We start from the raw sequence: 23,148 nt of genomic DNA on the forward strand, positions 1-23,148 counted from the left end.
AGCTGTACTGCCCTTCTATGTTCTTGGACTCTAGTCCTTATTCCCCTACCTGATTCCCCCACTATATCTGTCTCCACAATTATTGCAATTGATTATGTATACCCCGCTACCTATCGTAGTATTTCTGTCGTCTCCTTCCAATTTATTTTTACATACTTTGTTTTTTAAGGTATTATCAAAGGTAATATACAAATTTATATTGACTTTCTTTCATTTTTGAAGTGATTTGTTTTTTGTTTCATTTTAGGCATAAAAGGGAGGGCAACTATTTTCTTGTTTTCTTTATTCCATGTACTCTCTACATTCGCTCTGTAAAATATTATTATTATTATTATTATTATTATCCAGATGATGAACCCGATGTCTATGGAACAAGTCCACAGAATCCATTGACTTGAAATTCAGTCTTCCAAAGATTATGGTGTTCATTCGAAAGAAGTAAGAGAGGATAAATGAAAATACAAGAAGCAGAGATTAGTTATGAGGGAAACATATTTCATTTGGGCTTGAACTTCTGAAGTTCCAGGTTCACGACATCCTCATGGAGACTCCCACAGTCCAACGGGGATAAGGAGTAAAGGACCTCAGGAAATGAGGAGAGTTCAACAGGGATTGCACATTTACTGCATAATGCTGCTGCTGTTCAGCAAATATCTGGTGCTCTTCGGCAAGAAAAGAGGACGGAGGGATCAGTTGTGAATGTGGAAAATCTCTATGAAATACAGCTTATGAAAAAATTGACAAACATGAGACCATCTGTGGATAGTCTAAGTATCATATATATTAAGAAACGGAAATCTAACACACAAACCACAACTATCTAGGAGAAGCAGAAATCCACATTGGAAAACAGCATTCTAGTGAAGGAAGTATTTAAAACAGGTTGCATTGCTGATGCTTTCATGAGATGTTTCTCAAAATTAGATGATGAGTCAAATATTTCATCTAGAATATTTAAATTCTTCAGACTCATTCAACAGTCCCATCCACCTGAAGGGGAGGAGGTAGGGGTAGGAAATATGTACGAGATCTGCTAATCAATAGTGTTTTGTGTTTTTAGTGGAGCTGCAGCTTCACACCCTTCCAACTACACCAGTCACAGATCCGTTCCGTGACCTGATTGGGGCTGAGGGAAGCATCGTTTCTCATAAGTGGACAATTGAGTATAGCCACAAGTGTTGCATCATCAGCGTATCTGAACGATCTTGTTTTCCGATTCCAGGCCAACAGCCATGTCACACACATTATATATATATATGTATATATATATATATATTATAGGATATATATATATATATATATATATCTATAACTTTTATATATATATAGTATATATATAGATATATATGAGTATAGTAGTATATATCATATGATATATATATATATATATATTATATAGGATAGATATATATATATAATATATATATGATATATATATATATATATAGGTATATATATATATATATATATATAATATATATATATATATATAGTATATATATATAGTATATATATATACTCTAATATATATATATATATATATGATAGTATAATATATATATATATATATATATATAGTATATATATATATATATATATATATATATTATATATATATATATATAGTATATATGATATATATATATACTAGTATATATATATATATATATATATATATATAGTATATATATATATATATATATATATATATATATATATATATATATATATTATATATCTATAAGATATATATATATATATATATAATAATATATTATATATATATATATATATATATATCCTATATCTATAAGCTTATATATATATATATATATATATATATATATATATATATTAGTATATATATGATATATATATGTATATATATATAAATCAGTAATGCGTAAAAGTGTAAATCTTTTTCACTCAAAAACACTGTAATCAAAACAGTTTTTCACAAAACCTTCGTAAACCTAACCAAACACTTTTCCCATTAACGTTTAGTTTTATTAGTTAAACACAATTCCTATCCGTTATTAGTTAAACACACTGCCTATCCTATTATTAGTTGCAACTATAAAAATATAACACACTTTACCTGGTATACCAATTTCTTTCTTTGCTTTGATTGGCTGCAGGCTTGATTCACACTTTTACAAAAACCACAGGCGGCCGTACGAAATAATGTCTGTTTCAGATTCCACAAAAAGAAAGAAACTAAATAATACTAAATAAAACTCTAAGAAAAAAATATCAAATATTAAATTCTCACAAGTTACGAGTGACCCAAATTTAGCGTTACGTTAATATAATCTCGATGTCGAGTGAGAGAGAGAGAGAGGGAGATCTAACTGCCTCGAGGTTCTTAAGATAGAATGAAATCTCTTCCTTCATGGGAAACTGGTGTAGGCAGATGACAAATACGTTCTTGGTACGAAAGCTTCCAGAAAGTTCTGAAATCTGATGCAATCTTACATACATAATGTGCAATACCCAGTGGGACTTGACAACATATACACGTACCAGACGAGTCCATCAAAAAAAGAAAGACGTACCCGACTCGATTGAGATGGAGGCTGGGGCGGAACCAATTAAATTGACTGATTTTGATGACAACGAGCTTGCTATCAAACGCGCTGACAGAGCAGGGAAGCACACGATCTCGCAGACGTCTAATCTTAATTGTCACATAAAAGTTAAACATTTGCAGCTTTGAAAAGACAAAGATCTCTCTCTTTATGTTATATATATATATTCTTTTACAAGACGTTAATGCGAAATCTGAACACACATTTTAAAACATCCTATTCTAAGCTATCTAGGAATCTGAAAAAATGTTACACAATCTACAAGACATTTCAAAGAGGGGAAACATGCATTTTGAAAGTAGCAATATATATATCCTCCCAGAAGATTTTGTATCACGGTGTTGAATCCAACGATTTGCAACGAGATAAATAATCAGCAACTACATTGTTTTTGCCACTAATGTGCTGCACTCTTAGTTATACTGTTGCAGACATAAAGACCACCTGGTCAGTCTTTGATTATGGTTTTTCATTTTCTGGATAAATGATAGTGGATTGTGATCGGACAACACTAAAATTTCTTCATTCCTCGGTCTATTCACATACACTTCAAATTTTTTCAATGCAGTGATTAAGGCTAAAGTTTCCTTCTCAATTGTCGAATATACTTTCTGATATTTTTTCAATTTTGTAGACATGAAGCACACAGGATGGTAGATATCATTTTCATCTTCTTGAAGTAGAATAGCTCCAACACCACAGTCTGACGCATCAACTTGTATCACAAATTTCTTGTCGAAGTCTGGAGCTTGAAAAGTACTGGTCTTGAAGTTAAAATGGCTTTTACTTCTCAAAGGATTCTTGACACTCTGGAGTCCAAATAAACTTAGCTTTGGGACTAGTCAAGTCTGTCAAGGGAGCTACTACGGCTGAGAAATTTGGGCAAAAACGACGATAGAAACCAGCCATGCCTAAAAATCTCTGTAGCTGTTTCCTGGTAGTAGGTGGGGTAGCCTTACGGATACCTTCTACATTAGCATTTACTGGAGCAAGAACGGGCCTTTCCCACTTCAAACCCAAGATACTGTACAGTTGGCCCTTGCCAAACTCACTCTTCTCTAAGTTGACTGTTAATCCTGCTTCTTGTAGTTTCTTGAAAACTTTCTTCAGAATCTTCAGATGTTCTTCCCACGTTGTAGAGTAAATCACGATGTCATCTAGGTATACACCTACTTCTATTGATCCTAGCAGTTGATCCATCACTCGTTTGAAATGTTGCGAGTGCATTCATCAGACCAAACGGCAGAACAGTATACTGATATAGTCCAAAAAGTAATAAAAGCTGACAGCAGCTTCGCATTCTCATCTAAGGAATTTTGATAATATCCTTTCAACAAGTCTATCTTGGAAACAAACTTGGCTTGCCCAATTATTATCAAGTAACTGATCTATAAGAGGCAAAGGATAATTATCAGCCACTCGATAGAGCTCAGCTTCCTATAATCAGTACACATCCTAAATGAACCATCAGGTTTCTTCACTAACACACATGGAGAACTGAAGTGACTTGAACTGGGTTCTGCTAATCCATGTTGCAGCAAATACTCAACTTCTTTCTTCAAAACATCTCGATGATACGGTGATAAGCATAGGCTCTTTACTTGAAAGGTTTTCCATCTTCTTGAATCTTGATTTCATGCTTGGTCAGATCAGTTACGTATAGGCACATCTGAAAAAAGAAAATTTCTGGAAAACTTCTAATTACTTCACTTAAGTCTTCACCTTGTTCAACACTCAGATGTTTCAGTTTATCCTCCAAATTTACCAAAATTGAAGAATTATTCATCTTGCTTGCAGCTCCCAATTCGTAGCCATCATCGTCTTCTGTAGATAAAGTTTGTTTGGGTTTACTGACACAGTTTCAGTTTTAGTTTCTGAGAAATAAGGTTTCAAGAGGTTCACATGTATCTTCCTTGTTTTCTTCTTCTTCTGGTGTTTCAATCACATAAGTTCTATCACTTAACTTCTGAATTATCTTGTAAGGACCTTGAAATTTATTAGTGAGGGGAAATCTCTTGACAGGTAAGAACACTAATACTGTTGACGCACTAAAACTTCTTAGCTAGTCTTAGCATCAAATCTCCTTTTCATTTCTCTTGACTCATTTTTCAAGTTTTTCTAAAGAGAATTTTGTAATCTCTTTCAACTTTTTCCTTAAGTTCTTCACATACTCTGCTTGGCTTTCTCTTGATTTTCTTCCCAATTTTCTGCAAGAATCTTCAACGGTCCTCTCATTCTCTCTTCAAAATCATCTCATTAGGTGCATCCCATACATTTCTTGGTAAGCACTCCTAACTTCAAATCAATATTAATGATAAACAACATCCCATTCTCTTCCTGACTCAGAACAATACTTTGTCAGCATACTTTTCAATGTCTGGTGGAACCTTTCCAAGGCACCTTGAGTTTCTGGATGATAGGCAGTGGATAACTGTTGTTTCACTCCTACAAATTCATCACATCCTGGAATAACTTTGAAGTAAAGTTTGTTCCTCTGTCACTTTGTCTGTACTATTTCTGGTATTCCAAACTTTGAGAAAACTCCACAAGTTTTTCAGCTACTATCTTGGCAGATATGTTTCTAACAGGGATTGCTTCTGGATACCTTGTCACAGGACACATTAATGTCAACAAATACTCATTTCCTTTCTTTGTCTTCGGCAATGGTCCAACCATATCTATAATCACTTTGCTATAGGTTGTAGGGGGGCTTTCTTGATGGTTTCATTCGGTTTCCAGCTATCTGGAAGGTATGACACTCACGACAAAAACTGCTAACATCTTTGTGAAGTCCAGGCCAGAAAAAATATTTCACGATCTTCTCCACATCTTCCTGATTCCCATATGTCCAGACTCATGAGCTAGTGCAACCACTTGCTTTCTCAATGGATATGGAATTAAAATTTGATGATATTCGCCCCATACAGCATCTCCTGGTATATCTGTAGGTCTATACTTCCTCATCAGTAAATCTTCCTTCAGATAGTAACAGGTAGGAGTTTGTTGCATCGATCAACAACTCTGAAGAACAAATCAGTTAACGATGCATCCTTCTTCTGCAAGTCCATCAGCTTCTCTCTTGTCACTTGACCAACTTCAAGGGTTGAATTCTCAATATCTGCTAACTCAGCTACTGTAGTTTCACTACTGTCTTCAGCAACACTTTGACTACTCGGAGTCTCTTCAGGAACATCAGGTTCTTCTTCTTCGTTGTCGTCGTCTTCTTCATCTTCTTGGGAAATCTCTTCTGGGTCAGCACTATGGGAACTTCACTTCCCTGGAATAATTCTTCTAAGCACAAAGATCCTTCACTTGATCCTTCGGTGTGTGTAAATCCTCAGTTTCTTCACTTACAGTCGTAGTCCTCTTCATACTTTCTGGTAGTTACACAAACTAGGAAACAGGTGGGGGTTATTCTTCTCCAACTCTACTGTAGGACTAATCCTCAATGGTTTGTCTGTCACTACAGGACAAGGAATAAATGGCACACCACCAACTTCATTCCCCAACAGAACATGTATACCTTCCACAGCTAGTGAGTCCTTTACAGCAAAATCAACATTCCCTGTCACCAATTCACATGACAGGTGAAGCGCATATAGGAGTTACTCCTCTCCTCCTATACCCTTCAAAATAACTGAATCTCCTGTGAGACTCTTCTCCAACTGAGGGTGAGAACCACGTACTACGACACTATGGTTACTCCCTGTATCACGTAATATCTTGACTGGTAACTGCATACTTCCTTCTTGAGTTGACAGCATACCCTCATAGATATATGGCTTAAAAGCCTCCACACTGCTTAGCCACTCACTTCTTGAGGTAACATTTCCACTGGTTTGCTAAACATTCAGCTTGTTTAGTTTCATTCTTCTCTGGAGTCTGATTCTTTCCCACACTGCTCTTCGTAGTTTGTTTCACCTGGTCACCTTTTTACAACTTGACCAACTGGCTTTGACTGCTGTTGATTCCGGTAACACTCTTGACTGTAGGTGTCCTACTCTCCCCACACTTGAAACAAACAACATTAGGTTTCTTTAACTGTCTTGAAAAACTGGATGAGGATTTCACATAGTTTGCTGAGCTGTATTACCTTGTGTACTCTTAGTAGTATCACTGTAGGTTTCCCATTAAATTTGTTCCTGTTATTTGGATAAGACTTAAAACCTGGGCGTTGTTGACTCTGGTACTTGACATTGTAATTACGTTTACTAACTGATTATATTGTAATCTTCACTGAGTGTAGCAGCTCTGTCAAGTTTCTTCACTTCTCTCTCTCTTAAATAAGCTCTTATATGTTCAGGAATTCCCTTAAGATACTGTTCAAGAACAAGTAACTCTTCTAACTCATCAAAAGTTTTAACTTTAGCAGCTTCTACCCAACGTTTGAAACACCTTCTCACTTTGTAAGCATAATCTAAGAATGTTCCTTTCTCATCTTTTCTTAAATTTCTGAATCTCTCATTGTAGTACTCTGGGTTCATCTGGTAAACTTGTAGCACACTGTGTTTAAGTACCTTGTAGTCTTTACACTGATCAGCTGTTAAGGCTAGATACGCACTTCTCCCTTTACCAATTAACCCTCTTACGCCGATTGGACGTATTAAACGTCGAGTCAAAATGTCTCCCGTATGCCGATTGGACGTATCATACGTCGGTCTCAAAAAAAGTTTTTTTTAAACTCGCGGAAAATATACTTATATGCCTACCTAGCCGAAAACTTTTGTATCACGCGCCTTGGGGCGCAAGTGCGAATTTCTTTCTTATCGCACTAAAAATTATCAGTGACACATCTCAAAAATTATTTCGTCACTTTGACATAATTTTTGCACCATTTTATTTTAAATTATCCTTTACAAGAAGTATTATATATGAAAATGTGCGCAATTTCATTTAAAATACAACAAAAAAATACACATGATTGTAGCTTTTATCTGTTTTGAAATATTTTCATATAAATAACAATAAGTGCAAAAATTTCAACCTTCGGTCAACTTTGACTCTACTGAAATGGTCGAGAAACGCAATTGTAAGCTACAATTCTTATATTATAGTAATATTCAATCATTTGCCTTCATTTTGAAACAAATTGGACGTCTCTAGCACAATATTTCGATTTATGGTGAATTTATGAAAAAACTTTTTCCTTACGTTCATGCGATAACTCTTCCGATAAATTTTTTCGTGCGATTGTCCTAATGTTTGCACCCTTTTAGATTTGCCGTTACATAAAGTTTTATATATGGAAATGTGCGCAATTTCATGCACAATACAACAATAAACAACCCATGGTTGTAGCTTCATCAGTTTCGAAATATTTTTCATATAAATAACATTAAGTGCAAAAATTTCAACTTTCGGTCAACTTTGACTCTACCGAAATGGTCGAAAACGCAATTGTAAGCTAAAACTACTTATATTCTAGTAATATACAATCATTTACCTTCATTTTGCAACGACTTGAAAGTCTCTAGCACATATTTCGATTTATGGTGAATTTATAAAAAAAAAAAAACAAAACATTTTCCTTACGTTCGCGCGGTAACTCTTCCGAAAAAATCAGAATTTTTTTGTGCGATTGTCGAAATGTTTGCACCATTTAAAATTAGCTGTTACATAAAGTTTTATATATGAAAATGTGCGCAATTTCATGCAGAATACAACTAAAAATGATTGAAGGTTGTAGCTTTTCTCTTTTTTCGAAATATTTGCATATAAATCACGATAAATAGAAAAAAAACCACGTTCGGTCAAATTTAACTATACCGAAATAGTTGAAAAACGCAATTGTAAGCTAAAACTCTTACGGCCTAGTAATATTCCGTCAATGTTCTTCATTTTGAAACAAATTTGAAGTCTCTAGAACAATATTGTGATTTATGGTGAATTTTTGAAAAATATATTTACCTTCACTCCGCGCGCCGATTCGCGGCCGCAAGTCTCCGAAATACGTACATCGCATTATCCTAATATTTGCTCCTTTTCATATTAGCCGTTTTATAGAGTTTCATATATCAAAATGTGCGCAAATACATGAAGAATACAATAAAAAATAATTGAAGATTGTAGCTTTTTCCATCTCCGAAATAAATATGCATATAAAAATATATATATAAAAAATTTCGACATTCGGTCAAATTTAACTCGTCCGAAATGGTCAAAATCTGCAATTCTAATCTAAAACTCTTACAGTATCGTAATATTCAATCATATTTCTTAATTTTGAATAAATTGGAAGTCTCTAGAACAATATTTAGAATTACGGTGAATTTTGAAATAACATTTTGTTTACGTCCGCGTGTTTATGAATTCGTACATCATTTTGTGATAATATTTTTCCGTGTTGCTTTTATGTTTTACTATGTATTATATATACAAATGATTGCAATGTAGTGTACAATACAACGAAAAAAAAAATTAACTCGTTAGCTTTGACCGTTTTTTGCACACATGATTTGAATACAATTATCTATGAATTTTCTTTTTTTGCTACCATATATCGCATTATTTACATATGATAATGATATTATTTTTCATTTCTGATGATTGCATACTAAACATCAGGCAATGACAAAAAAATGAGTCAAAAATTAACTCTTAATCTTCAAAACGCAGCGCACTGTGATTTTTTGAAAAAATTATTTTTTCCGCTTCCGCGCTCACTCCAAACCGGCGCTGGCATACGGGAGAGGTTTTGATTTTTAGGGCTTCAGCGTAAGAGGGTTAAGACACTTTCTAGCAAAACTGACCATTTATCCTCTGGCCATCCCATACCTGAAGCCACTTTCTCAAAACTTATCTGGAGCTTCTTCAGTAAACATAGGGATTAACTTCTGTACTCTCACTACATCAAATACAGGGTCTTGATTACCTTGGTTAGGGTTAGACGGTGTTACAGGTAATGTGGATCTAGCTCTTATCAATTCCATTTCCCTTTCATGTCTTGCAATTTCTCTTTCCTCTTTTATCCCTTCTCTTTCCTCTTCTGCTGCTTTTTCTTCTTCTCTTTCTCTTCTTTCTTGTTTTTCCCTGTCTATTCTTTCTCTTTCAGCTTGCCTTCTCTCTCTTTCAGCAAGCATTTTTAGCTTAATCAAATTCTCTTCTGCTTCAATGCGTCTCAGCTCTAACTTTGTATCACTTTTCTCTTTCTTTTCTGCTTGCTTATTTATGAGATCAGCACGTGCTACGTTCAACAACTCTTGAGTCAATTCTAACTCATCTTCATCAGTTATTCTACCAGAGTTTATCAATGATTCCATAGCAATACATCTTATTTGTGCCTTTACCATACTAGTAGACACATAACCACCACATGCCTCTGCTAAAGCGCTCCACTGTGCTCTAGACAGATTGGTTTCAGACAAAACTTGGATGGAGGGGGCTGCTAAAAATCCTGAACATTGAACTGAGCCTTTTCCTCTAAGTTATCAACTTACAACTCAATAAACGCAAACAAAAAACTATATGGTCACTCTCCTAACAAAATATATCCCTAACACCACCGTATATTCTAGAGTGATAATGAAATCTGCTTTCCGGGTCTGGGCACCATTAAATAATGTTACGAAGTGCCAAGTATCTGGTTACTACACTTACCATTCATTAATGTTACCTCACAAAAGGCCAGACACCTGAACCCTCATAACACGTTTTAAACGACTGAATACTCTAAGGCAACAGTGATCCCTTAACACTTACCCAGTATTGCAGAAAATCAGACTAAGTTCATCAAAACAGGTGTGAGGTAATCTTGTAAGTAATTAAATTAATCAAAGGGCATCACTCCATCAACAACTTTAAAAGTCTAAGTATTTCCCTGATTTCAGAAGTCTAAGTACTTCCCTGGTTCTAAGTCACATCAAATAAATTGAAGGAAAGCAAATCATCAATTACCACTCTATGTTTTTACCTAACATAAATATAGTCATAACCAAATATACTGGTTAAAGACAAAGAAAACACTTATGAAAATTTTAAATACAAAAATTTATTATTAAATTCAAAATTTATAAGTGAAATTCACAATATCGGGAAATTACTGTTACTTGAAAACAAAGTAAAGTTAATTAATTCTTGAATCAATTAAATAAAATTAAATCAAAATTAATTTATCACAAAATTCAAGAAAATTAATTCAATTGAAATTCAAAAGTGTTAGGCAATAATTGAAAATTTGAAATTAATTCACAAGTGCTAAACAACAATAAAACTTAAAAAGAATTCTAAGTAAATGCAAATTAATTCACAAATGTTAAGTTTACTTAAATGTGCAATGATTAAGCAATGAAAATAATTAAGTCAATTAAATTGTGAATGCAAATGAAAATATAAACAAAAAGACACACTTCAGCAAGAATATGAATAAGTGCGCAAACAATGGAACAGACACAAACACAAAAAAATCAGTAATGCATAAAAGTGGAAATCTTTTTCACTCAAAAACACTGTAACCAACAGTTTTTACCAAACCTTCGTAAACCTAACCAAACACTTTTCCCATTAACTTTTAGTTATTAGTTAAACACAATTCCTATCCGTTATAGTTAAACACACTCCCTATCCATTATTAGTTGCAACTAATAAAAATATAACACACTTTACCTTGGTATACCAATTTCTTTCTTTGCTTTGCTGCAGGCTTGATTCACACTTTCACAAAAACCAGGCGCCGTTACGAAATAATGTCTGTTCAGATTCCACAAAGAAACAAACTAAATAATACTAAATAAACTCTAAGAAATATCAAATATTAAATTCTCACAAGTTACGAGTGACCAAATTTACGTTACGTTAATATAATCTCGATGTCGAGTGAGAGAGAGAGAGAGAGGGAGATCTAACTGCCTCGAGGTCTTAAGATAGAATGAAATCTCTTCCTTCATGGAAACTGGGCTAGGCAGATGACAAATACGTTACTTGGTACGAAAGCTTCCAGAAAGTTCTGAAATCTGATGCAATCTTACATACATAATGTGCAATATCCCACGTGGGACTTGACAAACATATACACGTACCAGTACGAGTCCGTTTAAAAAAAAGAAAGACGTACCCGACTCGATTGAGACAGAGGCTGGGCGACAATTAAAATTGACATGTTTTGATGACAACGAGCTCGCTATCAAATGCGCTGACAGAGCAGGAAGCAAACTATCTCGCAGACTCTAATCTTAAATGGTCGACATAAAAGAAGTTAAACATTTTGCAGCTTTGAAAAGACAAAGATCTCTCTCTTTATGTTATATATATATATTCTTTTATTTTAAGAAGACGAAATCTGAACACACATTTTTAAAACATCCTATTCTAAGCTATCTAGGAATCTGAAAAAATGTTACACAATCTACAAGACATTTCAAAGAGGGGAAACATGCATTTTGAAAGTATGCATATAATAATAATAATAATAATATATATATAGTATATATATATATATATATATATATATAGTATATATATATATATATATATATATTATATATATATATGTGTGTTGTGTGTGTGTGTGTGTGTGTGTGTGTGTGTGTGTGTATATATATAATTATTTGACAATTCAATATACTCCCATCAAGATTCGACCCTCATGAGTGGCAGGTTACTTATGCTGAATTCATTCTGGGGGTGCACGATCACTTCCAAAGTATAGTAAAATCGATGTAGGTAGATTATCTAAAAAGTATAAAAAATTTACTTAGTAATAATCCTAACAAGCTATCGTACACAAACAAAGACACATATGCACGACAACACACATGTATACATGTCTGTTTATGTACATATGTATGTATGTATATATATATAGTATTATATATGATGTATTAAAATATCCACATATTATGAATCAAGAATTCTCATCCATCATTTCCAATAAGCCTATTTTCCGTTCATTGTTTGCATTGTTTAATCTGTATTGGAAATTCTAGAGCGAGCGATCTTTTAGTGAGAAAAATTGAAAGTTCTTTTCGAGTATTGGAGGGGGAATTACTTTAAAGTTCATATGTCAATACTAGTTCAGTTTTTCTGGACGTAGTAGCTATCTGTTGGTGTTTTTTGAAAACAATCTGTATAATTGATGAGATGATTGCGGTGGAACAGAGAGAGAGAGAGAGAGAGAGAGAGAGAGAGAGAGAGAGATAATTTCAAAATGACTATAGCATCCTCTCTGTAGAACTAAATCCGTTGATCTTATTTCCAGGGATGAAAGGTTATTCATGTCCCAGGTCGATCAAAGATTTGCTGCTCCTTTTCGTAGACTATGTCGCTGTATTTCTTTCCTTTGCATGAATATAAAGATACATTTTGCGTTCTGGACTCTTCAGAATTTGGTCATGGCTTTTGTGATATGCTTGGTCCTACAAATTATTAGGGCACTCATCCCTAAAACAACTTTTCCTTTTTATTTTAATCATTTACTTACATTTTTATCTATTTAATAAAGACTAATTTATTTTTTCTTTTCTAAAAACTGATCTTCTCTTTCTGTATTTCATGTTACCTTCCCTAACTTCTTTGTAATGAACAGTATACTCTTTGGAATCTTGAATTTCAAGTCATTGGCCCCAATGGGCTGTTTTCTTAAGTATAGGGCTCATATAATAATAATGCATTTGTATTTGTTAGGGGCTAAGTGGCAATTCATGAATGAGCATTGCTCCCCAGAATGTGGCAGTTAGCTTGTCAATGAACTGTCTATAAAGATAAATACTATCACGAGAAATGAAAGCTGTTCCAAATGTTGAAAATGTGTTGGCCATTTAATAACAACACAGAAGGCACTGGGGTTCAATGTTCCACGGTCAATGAGTTTCCAGCATTCCTGCTCATTGTTTACAATTGAAGAGAGCGAAAGTAATTTATTATGCGAAGGAATTCATTGAAGAGAGATGCACGAGAACTGTTTTTTTTTTAAATAAATAATTGAGATAGCTTTGTCTGTCTGTACGCACTTTTTCTGTCCGCCCTCAGATCTTGAAAACTATGAGCCTAGAGGGCTGTAAATTGGTATGTTGATCACCCGCCCTCTAATCGTCAAACATAACAAATTGCAGCCCTCTAGCCTCAGTAGTTTTTGTTTACATTGAAGGTTCAAGTTTAGCCATGATTGTGCGTCTGCCAACGTTATAGGACAGGCCACCATCTGGCCGTAGCTGAGAGGTTTGTGGCCTGCGTCTCATAGAGCATTATATGCTGTACAGAAAGCTCAATAGCTCCGGAGAAACTTTGGCGCATTTTTTATTTGTTTTTATTAGTCTTAATGGTTTGCTGTGCATGCGATTGTAGTATTTTTTGTAGCTGACGGCAAATATCGGCAGCCGATTTCATTGTAATCTTTGGGTGATGGGCAACTTGAACTTCAGCCAATCATGATTAGTTTCGTTGGTATAAGCTGCCGATGTTTGCTGTCAAGAGGGGAAAAGAACTATAAATCACAATTAAAAAATAATAACAAAAGAACTTGAGTAATCGCATGTATTGTCTTGCGCCTAAAAAAGAAAAAAAAGAATAAACATTTTGACGCAGAAGCAAAGAAAAATTCCTAGAAATGTTAAACTTTATAAGACATGACCAAATTACTTAATTGAAGTAAGAAACAATTACTAATTGTTTTGGTACATAAATTCAATAAAGTTCAAATATTTGCAACTTTTTTCTTCTTTGAAATACAGGATTACCTTTCGTGAAGCTGGGAATATTGTGTTGACTCTTTCGGAGAGAGAGAGAGAGAGAGAGAGAGAGAGAGAGAGAGAGAGAGAGAGAGAGAGAGAGAGAGAGAGATTCTGTTTTTTTCACCATATGGTTGCATTGATCCATTATGGTGTTGTATCGTCCTACTGGAAGTATTAACACAAAGTTAAACTGCTGCGGTTCCGTTGATCATTGAGAAAAGAAATGAAGTAAAGACGAGCAGAGTAGAGAGAGAGAGAGAGAGAGAGAGCGAGAGAGAGAGAGAGAGAGAGAGAGAGAAGAGAAAACGTAATTATTTTACAGGGAACGTTAACAGTCGTGAGAGCAAGTACACAAACCGCTTAGAAACGAAGCCGGGGTCTAGTATTTCGAGATGAAGGCTCCAGTGAGATTCTTGCGAAGTTTTCAATACAGGATCAGTGCACTTGGGTGTAGATAAACTGCATAAATGTTTGAGACTTTTAATGCAAGAAAGAAAATAGGAACATTCTGTGAAAGGTGTCACTATTCGTTATCAGTCGAAAAAAATTATATAGAAAGCATTAATCAAATTAACATTGAAAGGAACGTTTGACGGATGTGGCCGTTGATACTGGAGCACAGACCATATACTAAATGTAGTGTATAAGTGGGATAACAAATCTGATGTAGTTATGGCGACTTTTTCCTTCTCTAGCGTGTGAATTTTGTAGCTTTAGTAGTACAGTTATATGAAAATATGTATACTCTTCCAATAATATTTTATAAGCAACAAATTAAACTCTGAAGTCCAGTGTATGTAAATTCTGGAACACACACACACACACACACACATATAATATAATATATATATATATATATATATATATATATATATATATATATATATATATATATATATATATATATATATATATATATATATATATATATATATATATATATATATATATATATATATATATATATATATATATATATATAAATATATATATATATATAATATATATATATATATATATATATATATATATATATATATATATATATATATAATATATATAAATATATATATATATATATATATATATATATATTTATATTATTAATAGGAGACCCCCCGTCCTGTAATGCTTTCGTCTACAAAAGTAATGCACTTGCGGAGAAGGTATTGCAGATAAAGAATAAGTGTCAATGATCCCTATTTGGTTGTCTGGTAGTGGAGTAGTTCAACGATTCCGAATTATTTTAAATTTTTATATAATGTCTGTCACGGATTTCACAGCAGATCTGTTAGCTGAATGTTGGCGCAGATTTAATTTCACGACTAATAAATAGAGATTGTAAATGATTTCATTCCTTGTTCCGTATTAATGAATATTTGCATTAGAATTAAGGAAATACAACTTTAGCGGAATCATCTTCGTTGGTAGTGGAGACAAGTGTGTGAATTAGCGCAGCGATCGTTCATGTTATTGCCTAGCATAAAAACACCATGAAAGTAATATATATATATACATATATATATATATATATATATATATATATATATATATATATATATATATATATATATATATATATGCATAAAAACACCATGAAAGTAATATATATATATTACATATATATATATATATATATATAATATATATATATATATATATATATATATAAATGACAGCGGGCAGACAAGCTACACATTCCAACAAGGGTTCCCAGCAAGACAACAGCTTACATGATTAGTTTATTAGAGACGTTTCGTGCCCCAAAACATTGGCACATCATCAGTCTGGAATAGAAAATTTATTCTTTTTTAAAAAACAGTAAAATAAAGTAAAAGAAACAATCCAAAAATATGAATTATTAAAAGAAGCTTATAAGTATTAAAAGACTACCTATCAGTTTCAGAGAACAAGAGCAGAATGACTAGAAACGTGAGGACCGACCAAACTACACTTCAGGCCAACGAAAGGGGAGTGGCAGAGACATAATTGTTTAAATTAGGCGATAGGTGTTTAATGTAAAGTGACTCAAGTGTTGTTAGAAAGGATGCTGGGTTGTTGTTAGGTAAGGATAGAAAAATGTGTTTTTTCCATAGGAATCTTGCATTTGAGGCATGTGTTCGAATACTCGAGAGTTCGGGATTCGATATCCTGGATCCCGTCCTATAGCTGAGTCCCATGTGACTATAATAACGGACTTGCAACAATCTTCCGTGTTGAGCCAATATAAGTACCAAGGCATCTTGGGCATTCATATTTATAGATTACATTGGACAACATTAAAATAAAATCTTGAAGCTTATCCTTGTAATTGAAGAGGCTACCTATCTTTTTTGGATTTACAGGGATTAGGGTTAGTCTTAGGAAACCTAATTCATTTTCTATAATGTTTTTTATATTTAAGCGTAGTTTATCTGTGTGGATAAAGGGAATTGATGCGTACATATTAAGTTTAGGTACGTTTGAAACTAGCAGGGGGTGGAGATACGTAATTAGAAACCATTTTATTAATAATATTTAAAAACAAATTGTTTTGGGTAGGAGTTAGCTGTAAAAAATTTCAGTAGGTACTCAATTTCACTATGGAAAGCAGACCAGTCAGACGTATATTTAAATGCTCTGTGTACCAACGTAATGACAGAGTTAGCTTTAAAGCCATAAAAACACGACTGTAAAAATTATTTCCCAATCCAGTTAAAAGTACTCTTGCGATATACACTAGTATTAAAACGTTGTTCACTCTAGCTAATTTTTACATCCAAGAAAGGCTATTGAATTGTTGTTTTCAGTTTCTATGGTAAATTTCACGTTTGGATGAACAGTGTTGATATAATCAAGAACTCGTAACATTGCCAACTGTGTTTAAACAGGGTAAAAGTATCATCAACGTACCTTTTATAAACGCTGGTTTAAAATTATCAGGGCAACTGATTCAAAAAATTTTCTTCAAGATGACTCATAAAAAAGTTAGCAAATAAAGGTCCTAACGGTGATCCCATAGCAACTCCTCGACCTGCGAGTAAAGCTGTTTGTTAAAAACGAAAGCCGAATCTTGCACAGCAAGTTCGAGTAGTGTCTTAAAAAGGGTGTCTGCTAAAACCGTGAAATTCTTCTATACCCCCATAAACTTTATTAAGAATAATGTCTATGGTTTCTGTAAACTGGAACGTTAGTGAACAACGATTCGATGTCAAAACTAGTCATAATTAGTTCACCATCTTGTTGAATTATTGTTTGTTGAAAATTCAAAACCATTTTTTAAAAACTATTGTGAGTTTGAGAAATCAGTCAGTAATTGAACTATAAATTTGGATATCTTAAACGAAGGGCGTTATAAGCTGACATGATAGGTCTTAAAGGTGTACCTTCCTTATGAATTTTTGGCAAGCCATAGAGAATACTGAAAGAGGAGCCGGTAACTAGTAGTTCCTGGTAAACATTATCACTAATAAATACCTTCTTGTTTAATTTTTCTTAGAAAGCAGTTTATTTTATTCCTCCCGTTTGTAGATATCTGCAAAGTGGGTTCCCCTATACATTTAAATTTGGTTTCATCAGCTAGTATTAGGTTCATTTTATTCAGATAATCACCTCTATTAAGAATTACCACGCCTTTTCCCTTATCAGGTTTACATATTATTTGTCTTATTTTTTACTCAGTTTTTAAGGATTTCCATATCTTCTTTTTCTAAAGAACGGGGCCCAATTTGTTTTTTGAGCTTTTGTATACATCATGTAATGCCAAGGAGATTTTTTGTTGCAAGGAACTCATGTTTACGTGACTAGGTTCTTAATTCTTTGGAACAATACCTCAAAAGGAAAAAAGAAATGTGGAAAGTTCGGTCTGTAAGATGGAATACAAAATCAAGGCCAAAAGACAATAAAAACTCTTCTCTCTTAGATAATACATAGTCTGACAAATTAAAAATACAAGAACAACGAGCATTAAAATCAGGAGTAAAAATACCTAAAGCTTTCAGCTTTCTCTGGTGGCGTGTGTGTACATTATCAATGAATAAATTAACAGTTTTGGTAAATAGTTTTTTAAAAATAATCAGATCCAACATGGACAACAGTGGGAATAATTGTTCTCGAGTTTTCTTGCATTTCTCATGTAAATCATCCAGGGTACCCTTCTGTGTCCAGGTGAGCTTTCATCCACTCCACATATTCAGTATGTGATATTTTACATGTTCCATCATATCCTGTTCTTTTTTTATTACACTGTTCACAAATCTTGCTCATGACGTGATAGTATTGCGTGACCTGTTTTTGGAGTAGCCAAACTTGAAAAAAAAAAAATAGATAGATGAATGGAGTCTCTTACCAAAAAGGAGGCAAAGATCAAGAACCAAAGACGGGGCATGCAGGACGCCGCTGGAGCATTCTGGAGTTTAAATGGCCAGAAGTCAAAAACAACTTTTTGCCTTTCAACCTAATGATTTTCCTATTTTGGAAGATATTCATATAGAGTTTTTTTCTGTTTTATGTTTTAATATTTGTTTTTGAAAACAAAAAAAATGTCAAAATGTTTCACATAGCGAATAAGCCTAGCTTTAAAAATTTTTTTGGACTAATTTTGATCTTTTTTTGTTTTTGAGATTCTGTCACCATATAATTATTGATTGATAGTTTCTCTACCATTTAGAAGTCTAAATAATTGCAATAAAAAATTTTAAAGGTTATACAATTCAAAAAATGGTGAAATTTTGGCATATGTTTCCCAATTTAATTTTTCCACTTTATTTTTCATAAATCTTGGAATTTTGCACACACATGAGTAGGCGTAATTTCTATTACCAAAGAAAGTTTTAAAGAGATATCTCTACTTCAATTTTCCACAAAAAAACCGCAGTAAATTCCCTTAACGTGGACAGTCACCTGACTTCTGTTTATAAGTGTGAGAATCCCAATACTGAATTGGGATTGATAATCAGCTGCTATGGATTGGAATAGATTTTGTAAAATTTATTATGTAATATTAGAGTAAAATGTATCTCCAATATAAGCATCATTGATTTGATTTTGTGTACTAATTAACTACTTACAGTGTTAACATGTTTGTATTGTTGTGTATTGTCTGGAGAAATAATATATATAATGAAGAAAAACTTAAAGCCTCTATTGCTGTTTAATTGAAGGTCTGTTACATCGTCAACTTTTGCTATTTAATCATTCAATAAATTAGGCGTCAATAATGAGTCCTCTTAGACAAATGAAGCTAATTATAAGTTTCATTTGTCAGACGAACTGATCTTGATGTGGACGTCATTTTATGTTACATTTTGGTATCATGAAAATTTCGTTGTCATTAGCTTCATTTTTTTGTTTTTGTTTATTGTACTAATTTTTTTCATGTCCTTTCCTCTGCTTATACCCACAATCTCGATTTTCACCCATACCATTCCCACAAAAATAGATAAATTTTTCAGAAAATTTTCTGTTATCGATTTTGCTCCAGTAGAGAGAGAGAGAGAGAGAGAGAGAGAGAGAGAGAGAGAGAGAGTTTTTTTGTTGAATGTCATTCAGTTTAAAAATTTCAGTATCGGAGGAAAAACATGTTATTTTGATTTAACTCCATTACACGTGCATGCACTTTTTTTTTCTGGAAAGTCTGATAAAGTTGGGGGAAAGTTTTGAGGAACTCAGACGACCTTTGGATATTTCTAAATGTATTAGTGTGCATAAAGGCTCTCTCTCTCTCTCTCTCTCTCTCTCTCTCTCTCTCTCTCTCTCTCTCTCTCTCTCTCTCTCTCTCTCTCTTAGGTCGAAGTAGTTTGATAAATGAGATTTAACTTGTCATTAATCTAAGTCTTCGAACAATTTTGAAATTTCTAAACTTTTGCATCGTCGTAGAATCGTCTAATCTTGTGTATTGACATTTGGAGATCAACGTTCGCCCTAAATTAGAGTATTATACCAATTTTAGCAATGCGCGGAGCAGATTTCTATCTGAATGAAGCTATTTCAACCACGTTTCGTGTTGATTGAAGCTTATACATAAAGTAGGAGGATTAATTCGAGCTGTTTGGCCTGTGATTTGTGTTCATTCAAGGTAAGGGACTTTCACAGCGGATTGGTTTGATCTAATTAAGGAGGCTCTTGATTCGCAGTTGAGGTGTAGATACCGACGTGGAGGTCATTTGAAGGTCATTAGCCACTCTGTAATATCAGTGTATAAAATCTCTGATTTAACTGTCGGTTGGGTTTAACAGAAAACTATATGATTGTTAAAGAAATTCTTTGATTTGTTATGGATTAATATCAGTCATAAAGATAAAGCCCGGTAACACTGCGAACATCGTTGTTGCTTCATTATTCCTTTCATTGATCCGTTTACGACCAGCGAATAGTAATGAAGAGATATTTGCAAAATGGGTTTAACAAGGTCTGCAGCAGAATATATACTTTGTGATATTGATTGATCGAACTGCACAAACTGGACAGCGTGATTTTAATATTCTGTTTTATAGACTTATCTATTACAGAAGATTGTGAGTTTATCGTTTTTCGTTTGACCCTTGGTAGCACTTGCAGTTGAAATTGAAAATCGGGGTAATTGGCGCTGGTCCGACTATTCGCTCTAGGGGTTAAATTTTCCGTTTATATCGAAATTAGTATTTTCGGGGTGGCATAATCTTGGTTATAAGGCCGTAGCGCTTTCCTGTTTCCAAATCATCATCTCGTTTTATGAACCTAATTTTTCACCCTCACTTCCAATTCGCTTCGATTTCAGTCAGAAAATAGACTTCCTTAAAAATAGCGCTTATTCATTTCACAATGCTTAATAGTAATAATAAATAGTTGTTGATTACTGTTATATCGAATATTTGAAGATACTTACTATTTGGTTAACGTCGTAAGTGTTCCATCGCAACAAGAAGGACTTTTTCAGATCCTGTGTCTAAGTGAGAGATCACGCTAACATCACTTATCAGCAAAATACAACATTCGTCTCCTTTTTTGAACCTGTAGTTTCCCTCGAAAATATTGTTCAATGCCCTCTATTAACCTTAACGATAAAATAAAATATTGTAATGGGAAGGGATTGGCAGAATGCTAATTTCAACCGAATCTTTCAATTTTCAAGAACGGTGTTTTTCGAGAGCCTGCTTTGAAAAGCAGAAGAGTTGTCTTGGGATTATCATCTTTTTTTATTTGTTTTTAAATTACACACATTGACAAGTGCATGATTACAAATGCTCTGGATGTCAAGTAACAAGCAGATTGCGGTTATTAGAGAAGGTCGGAAGAAAAGTTAAAATTATTATTGTCAGTGACAATGACTCTGATACTTGGGCATAATGATATTTAGTAAAAAATGTTAAGTACAAGATTCAGTTGCTACTGGTATTATACCATTTCTTCTATGACTATTGCCACCACGATTTCTAATAACATTTATGGAATATATGAACTGGAAAACCGTCGTAGTTAGTCATCTAGTTTGTTTTGTCAAGATTTTGTGGTACAGGTTAGCTGACAAACATTCATCTAAAGTAAGAGCAAAAATAGCCTACTTCCAGGGCATATAGCCTGGGAAATTTTTGAAAAAATAAAAATTGTTTTCCTTCATTTTTCTCGTTGGTGACTTTAGTGGCCATAGGAACATGAAAAGGTAATTCAGTTTGTTTATGCTTCATTCAGGTCGTAACTGCTCAAGCTAATATCTGAAGTCGCTGAACTATATATGTGGAATCTGACCTATTTTCTTTCTTTCCCTTGGATCAGTCTTAATTGAGTGTGGGAGAGGAGCAACGATGTTGTTTCTTTGTCAATTTCATTCTGTGAAACCCAAAGACTCTTGCTTAAGAAACGAAACGTTCTGTTGATTTATGTGTAATGTACGAAAATGAAATCTCTCCTCAGAAATAAAGCAGGATATAAAATCGCATTGCCTTTTTACTGTAGATATGCTGGTGATATAAATATTGCCCTGTTGTAGGGGTGAAAGAATAATACCTTGCAGTCTGACTTTTTAGTAAAAAGGTAGTCCCACTGCGAGTTACTGTGGAAACTGCTGCCTTGCAGGTGGACTTTTTAGTCAGTAACTGTGGTTGATGACAACAAGGGCATGCGGTCGTAAAAGCCCCTTTGCCAACAGTAAACCATGCCTGATGCGGCTGTCTGTCTCCCAACCTTTACTCGTTATCATTGACGCGATTTTTACCTGCGCGTTTCCCTTTTACTGATCACTGCACTGATTGTTGAGTTGAAAGTGTTGTTAGCTCATTCTGAGTGAGAAGAAGCGCCTCTATAATTGGAAAATTGGGCCAAGTGAGTGGAGGTTATTTGTTTCTTGTAATGTTACTGAGGTGGTTTTTATTGAAAGAAATAATACGAACTTATTTCTCTCCAGTTTTCTCTCTTGTTTTTATGAAGACCGCTCTTGCCTAATTTTAGTTCGATAGAGAATGGAGTTGAATTGCATTCATTCATCTTGCTTGCGATTTCAACCCTTCAGATTTCAAGTAGTAATGTGTTCTCGTCAAGTTTCTCTAACATATCATTGATTCTCTCTTTCTTTCCACATTTTTAGTTTAGTAAGAAAGCCATGCCAGTACAAGGCTTCGGCTTAATCTAACGACGACCTTTTAGTTTTTTACGGTTTCTTTCTGAAACGGTTGTTTGTATTTGATGATTTACCAAGGTGGCATCACATTTTATCATAAAGGAGTTTTGTTGATTTGCAATTCGTTCCTTCTGTTGTCATCGGAATGATTATGTGAAAAACATTCGATCATACATTGCAGCTTGTGGCCGCCTGTGAAGGCCCTTCTTTCACTAATTGGTTATTGCAGTATGGTGAAACCAACGTTACCTTGATAAAATCCATTTCTATTCTTTTGTAAAATAGTATTCTGTATTAAACATAATTATTTTTTACCCCTTTTCAT

The 23,148-nt window shown here is 33.8% G+C and overlaps 1 protein-coding gene across 1 annotated transcript in view; it reads right to left on the reverse strand.

Annotated features, from left to right (window-relative positions):
• The window catches only part of LOC135216452 (uncharacterized), a 139,598-nt gene that overhangs the window by 48,218 nt on the left and 68,232 nt on the right, over positions 1-23,148 (reverse strand). The window lies entirely within an intron of this gene.

The sequence above is a fragment of the Macrobrachium nipponense genome, chromosome 6 (genome assembly GCF_015104395.2).
Source record: "Macrobrachium nipponense isolate FS-2020 chromosome 6, ASM1510439v2, whole genome shotgun sequence".
NCBI lineage: Eukaryota > Metazoa > Arthropoda > Malacostraca > Decapoda > Palaemonidae > Macrobrachium > Macrobrachium nipponense.